Raw genomic sequence first — 5,776 nt, forward strand, 5'->3', positions numbered from 1 at the left:
CATGCCTATGTTTACATTATAGGAACCACCCTACATAAATGACTTTATTACTTATTTTTTCCATTAATATTGCAACAGAAAAATTTCCTGTTATCACAAGATTTTTGCAAGCAAATTTTAATTGCTATATAATAAATACTAGTACAATGACACATGCATATATGTGCACTGTTGACCCTTGAACAACAAGGCCATTGGGCATACTGATCCCCCACTCAGTCAAAAATCCTTGTATAACTTTTGACTTCCCAAAACCTTAAGTACTAATGTCTTACTGTTGACTAGAAGCCTTACTGATAATGTAAGCAGTCAATTAACACATATTTTGTATGCTATGTGCATTATATACTGTATTCTTATAATAAAGTAAGTTAGAGAAAATAAAATGATACAAAGGAAATCATAAGGAAGAGAAAATACAATTATAGTACTGTACTATATTTATAATAAAAACTGTATATAAGTATACCTGCATGGTTCAAACCTGTGTTGTTCATGGGTCAACTGTATATATCTATAACCTCTGAATATTTAAGTGTTTTCAAGCCTTTTCTTATTCTAAGCAATCCCTCAGTGAACCTGTATATATTTTTCTGTAGTTGGGTTATTATTTTCCATTTGGAATTAATTAATCAAAGGGTGTTACAGATGAGTTTCTCCAGAAAGTTGGCTTTGAGACAGACTGGTGTTTAGGAAATACCCCTGTGGGGCAGCAAAGGGAAGGGTATAAAGTGGAGGGAGAAGCTGGGTTGTGGTATATTTTTAAAGTAATTTCAGGAAAATTAATATTAAACTCTGAAGTTGAGATGGCCCTTCAGAGTTGTCCTGAGTTGGGGTGAGGGGCCATGCCTTTATATGAGAGAATAAACTAGTTATAGATACAAGTGCCCAAAGGAAGAGAATGAGATTAGGCAGCAAGTTTTCTTCAACAGTTTGTCCTAAAGAGGATTGCTTCCTGGCAGCACTTCTTTTCCTGAGGGGCATACTATACCACAGGGTTCACCATAAGGGTTGTCACAAGTTTCAGAGTTTTTTATACCTTCCAGTAAGTAGTTCTCCAAAACTATTGTACAATTGCAATTAGCACTGCTGTATTAACAGCTATAAGTTGCCTTAAAATAATTCACATAGATTTCTTAGTCTGTTTAGTTTGTTTATGGAATTTCATATAAGTATTTTAAAGTATTACCTCTCTTTTTTATGCAGAATTAAGCTGTGTCAGAGTGCTGATCTTAGCATGCTCAGAGATGGCATACTTGTTCTTTTTTTTTCAAGCATACTTGTTCTTGATAGTCATGTGCTTTGTAAGTCCACGATTCACCATGATATATTCTTAGCCAGGTGTTGCATAACATTTAGAAGGGATTCTTCAGTGTATGACAGATAATGCTGTAGAGTTGGTGTCCATTCACCATTTTCGAGAATTTTCAGCGCTAAGGAAAAAGCTCCTGCTGCAATCTGAGAAGGAGGAAAGTGCACCATATCATAGTCCAACATAGATAGTTCCATCAGGTATTCGGCCAAAGTATGTTGCTCAACATCAACTTCTCCAATCTTAGGTGCTCTCCGAAGGAAATGCAGAGGTAGAGGGCGGCCCAGACCAAAATTTAAAGATCTTAGAATCTTCATTTCCATCTGTCTGATTTGGTGTTTAGTGTAAGTGTTTTCAGTCACAAAGGCAAAGTCACCAATTTCTGGAGGGTACATTTCCTCATATTTGCTTGCAATAAACATGGCAGTGACACCAACCAGCTGCAGCATCTTCTTGGGGACACAGTTATTCTGCATGAACCGATCAATAATGGAAAGAGTCATGTACATGGTCTCCTGCAGTAACCTGAATTTCATCTGAACCTGTACTAGCCAGTCAATTAGGATGGCTCTCATGTTTCCAGTGACTTCACAACTCAGTAGGTGTTTTGGTTTGACTGCTTGTTCTTCCTCAAGTTGTCTCACATAAGCATAAATATCTTTCACATATTCCCTACAAAGGTTTGGATCAGCTCCATCTTCTGCACCTACATCGTTTCCTGCAAGAATTACATCAGAGAAAGCCTGACACGGATGTTCTTCTGCAGAGGCACATCCAGATGTTTCCATTGGGCTTGGAGAGGGAGTATCAACCAAAATAGGCTCGGCGAAAGTTTTTCTTCTTTAACCGGCTCAGGTTCCGACTCTGGTTCCAGCATAGGTACAGGGACAGGCTCAGGTGCCTTCTCCAGTGGCTTTGGTATTTTTTTTAGCAATGACTTTTCCAGGAACCAAAGTTTTTGCTTCCTTTTTCAGAGGCAGTTTGGCCTGTGGTTGTTCACTGACTTTGTTACCAATATCTCCCAGAGCAGTTCTTGGCCTCAGGCCGGGCTTGGAGGCTGCAGCAGAGGCCAGAGGCACCCACTGTGCCCCTGCCATACCGATCTTCGCCTTATTTTCAACGTTAACTTTTGTGTTCCTGGTGACCTGGAGCACCATGGGGAGAGGAGAGCGCAGGAGCCACTGACAAGCCGGAGCTGAGGCCTATGGGTCAACAGCCCTTCCTCTGCAAGTACTAAATATGCTTTCTTATCCCAAAATTAAAAAAAATATATATCTTACTATATCTTTACTACTTTATAGTTTATTTCCATATATAATCTCACAGAAATTTATTCTTGTATGTAATATAACATAGGAAATATATCTTGTTTCCAAACAGGTAGCCATTTCATGAATAACCAAACTTTTCCATATTGGTTTGAAATGTCACCTTTATTACATAGTAAATTCTCATATACACATATTCTCTATGCTTTGCATTGATCTATTTGCCTATTCCTCCATCAGTACCACACTTTCCATTAATAAAGATTTATGGTGCAAGTCTCTCTACATTATTATTCTTTTTTTCTCATTATTTTCTTGGCTACTTCACACATTTAATCTTTGAGATGAGATTTAGAATCAGTATGTCAAGTTATAAAACAACCACAAACAAAAAAAGCAAACAAATCAAAAAGAGATTTTGGATGGATTTTCATTCAATTTATGTATTAATTTGGAAAGAATTGGCATCTTTACAGTATTGAGTCTTTTCCTTCAAGGACATGATATCCATTTCATTTACTCAGGTCTTCTTTTATTTTGTCATGGAATTTTTCAGCTGATTTGGTATTCAGCTCATGCATAGATGAGAAATAGAATAACATATCTGTATAAACTGATTCTAGAAAGAGTTTGTGTCAGGATGACCTAGAATGTTGGTGGTCTGTTTCTGTAAATATGTCCAAACCACAATATCTGTACCTTTAAGTGTTTATATAAACTTTAGTCACCCCCAAAATATAATCCTTCTTCACTTGCTTTTTTTGTTCTTAGATTTAGTATTATTTTGCATAATAATTTTTGTATACAGCAGTATTTTGGAATCTCTTAATTCAAGAACATTCACTGATTTAATTAAACTCAAAAAGCATAATAGCTTACTTGAATCCAAGGTTTCTTTTCTATAACAGTGTTCTTGGACTTTTCTTATTCACAAAGGTAATTTTTAAACTATTATCCCTCAAATCTCTTCCCTTTCAAATTTAGGGTAGATATGATTCCCAAAATAAAGTTTAATGTTCATTTCTGTTTCCTTTTAATAATTTATATTTTATTCTCATATTAAATTATTTACTGTATTTTATGATTACACCATCAATAGGTTTCTTGTGAAAATTTTGGAGAATATAAACAAGCTCTTACCTCAAAATAAATTTGCTAATAATAGCAAACTTGAGAAGCCATTCTTTACAGATTGGAGTATTTCTCTATCATTTTTATATACACATGAATAAGGAATTATTTTTGTGCCTTTAATAATTTTTTTCACCTAAAGGTATATTACAAACTTTTCTATGACACTATTTTTAGACATGATCTTTTAAATTGATACATAGTATTCTACCCTATATTGTCATCTTTTATTGGGCTAGTCCACTAGATGTGGCTATTAGGTTGTTTTCAATCTTGCTTCTCATAAACAATGCTGGATATGTTCAGATGTCTATTTCATTAGTATCACTTCCTAACATTGAAATTACCAAAAAGAGAATATGGTCATTTTGTGCTTTGGATGTATATTGCCAAACTGTTCGCTGGGAATTTGGTATCTGTTTACAGTTTCATGTATATATATTTGAACTCTCATTATGTCCCAGACTCTTTTGTAGCAATAGAAACATAACAGTCAATGAAACAAACACATCTAGGACATCTTGGACATCTTGGAGCCTACATTCTAGGAAGGAGAAGGAAACAATCAGATAAATAAGATTCATATATACCCACATTATATAATTGCAATGGACTGAATTGTGTACTCTCCCCAAATTCAAAGTTTTAATTCTCAATGTCTGTATTTGGAAAAAGGGCTCTTTGGAAATAATTAAGGTTAAATAAAATCATTAGAAAGGGATCATGACAAAACATGAGAGACTCCTAACTCCGGAAAATGAACAAGGGGTAGTGGAAGGGGAGGTGAGCGGGGGGATGGGGTGACTAGGTGACGGACACTACGGGGGGCACTTGATCGGATGAACGCTGGGTGTATACTATATGTTGGCAAATTGAACTCCAATAAAAAATATACAAAAAAATTTTTAAAAAGCAAAAAAAAAGAAAAGAAAAAAGAAAAGAAAAGAAAAGAAAAGAAAAGAAAAGAAAGAAAAGAAAAGAAAAGGGTCATGATCTGACTGGATTGGTGGCCTGATAGGATGAAGAGAGAGTTATCTCTTTCTCCTTGTGTTCACGCTGAGCAAAGTCCATGTGAGTGCATAGTGAGAAGGAAGCAGCTATTTGTCTGCAAGCCAGGAAGAGGAATCTTACCAGAAGTTGACCATGTTGACATCCTGATCTCAGACTTCCAGCCTCCAGAACAAAGTATCATACATTGGGTGTATTAAACACCTGACATTTTCTCACAATTGTGGAGACTAGAAGTCTGAGATCAAAGTGTCAGCATGGTCAGATTCTGGTGAAAGCCCTCTTATTGGCTTGTAGTCGGCCACCTTCCTCTGTGTTTGCATGTCCTTTCTTTAATGCATTTAATGCATGCACATAGAGAGAGTGAGCTCTTCTTTTTATAGGGCCCATCATCAGGGCCTTATCCTCATGATGTCATCTAAACCTAATTATCTCTCAAAGGCTCCTCTTCAAACACAATGACATTGGGGTTTTGGAAAGAAAAATAAAAAAAGTTTGGATATGTTATATTTGAGATGCTTATTTGACATTTAAGTAGGAATGTGGGTTGGATATATAAGTCTGGGAATTAGTGAAGAGGTAGAAGCTGGAAGTCTTCAGAATATAGAGTGCAAACTGTGACACTGAATGGTCACTAATGGAGAGAATTAGGGTAGAAAGGGTAAAATATCCCAGTGATTGAGCTCTGGTCCACCTTTATATTTCTAGTATGGAGAATTGAGGAGGAACAGGCACAAAGAGTAGGAAAGAAAGGTCAGAGTGATGGTAGGAGTGAATCCAGTGAATGAAAGATCTTGGAAGCAAGTGAAAAAAAAAAAAGTGTTCCAAAGAGAAATGGTCAAATGCTGCTTGATAGAGCAAATTCAATGACCCCTACATTTATTATTCATTGGAGGTTATCATTGATGACCCCTATAAGAGCAGTTTCAGTGGATCAGTGGCAAATCCTACGTGAGGTGGATTCTAGAGAAAATGAGAAAACACATGTATAGACAATGCTTTCAGGAAGTATTGCTGTAAAAAAGCACTTGATAATTGGAGGCAGTATCTAAAGAGA

At 36.1% G+C, this 5,776-nt stretch overlaps 1 pseudogene; it reads right to left on the reverse strand.

The window, feature by feature from the left end:
- Positions 1-1,198: 1,198 nt before the first annotated feature.
- LOC129501935 (G2/mitotic-specific cyclin-B1-like) lies at positions 1,199-2,469 on the reverse strand (annotated as a pseudogene).
- Positions 2,470-5,776: the final 3,307 nt, after the last annotated feature.

Source organism: Nyctereutes procyonoides, unplaced genomic scaffold (genome assembly GCF_905146905.1).
Source record: "Nyctereutes procyonoides isolate TBG_1078 unplaced genomic scaffold, NYPRO_anot_genome, whole genome shotgun sequence".
Lineage (NCBI taxonomy): Eukaryota > Metazoa > Chordata > Mammalia > Carnivora > Canidae > Nyctereutes > Nyctereutes procyonoides.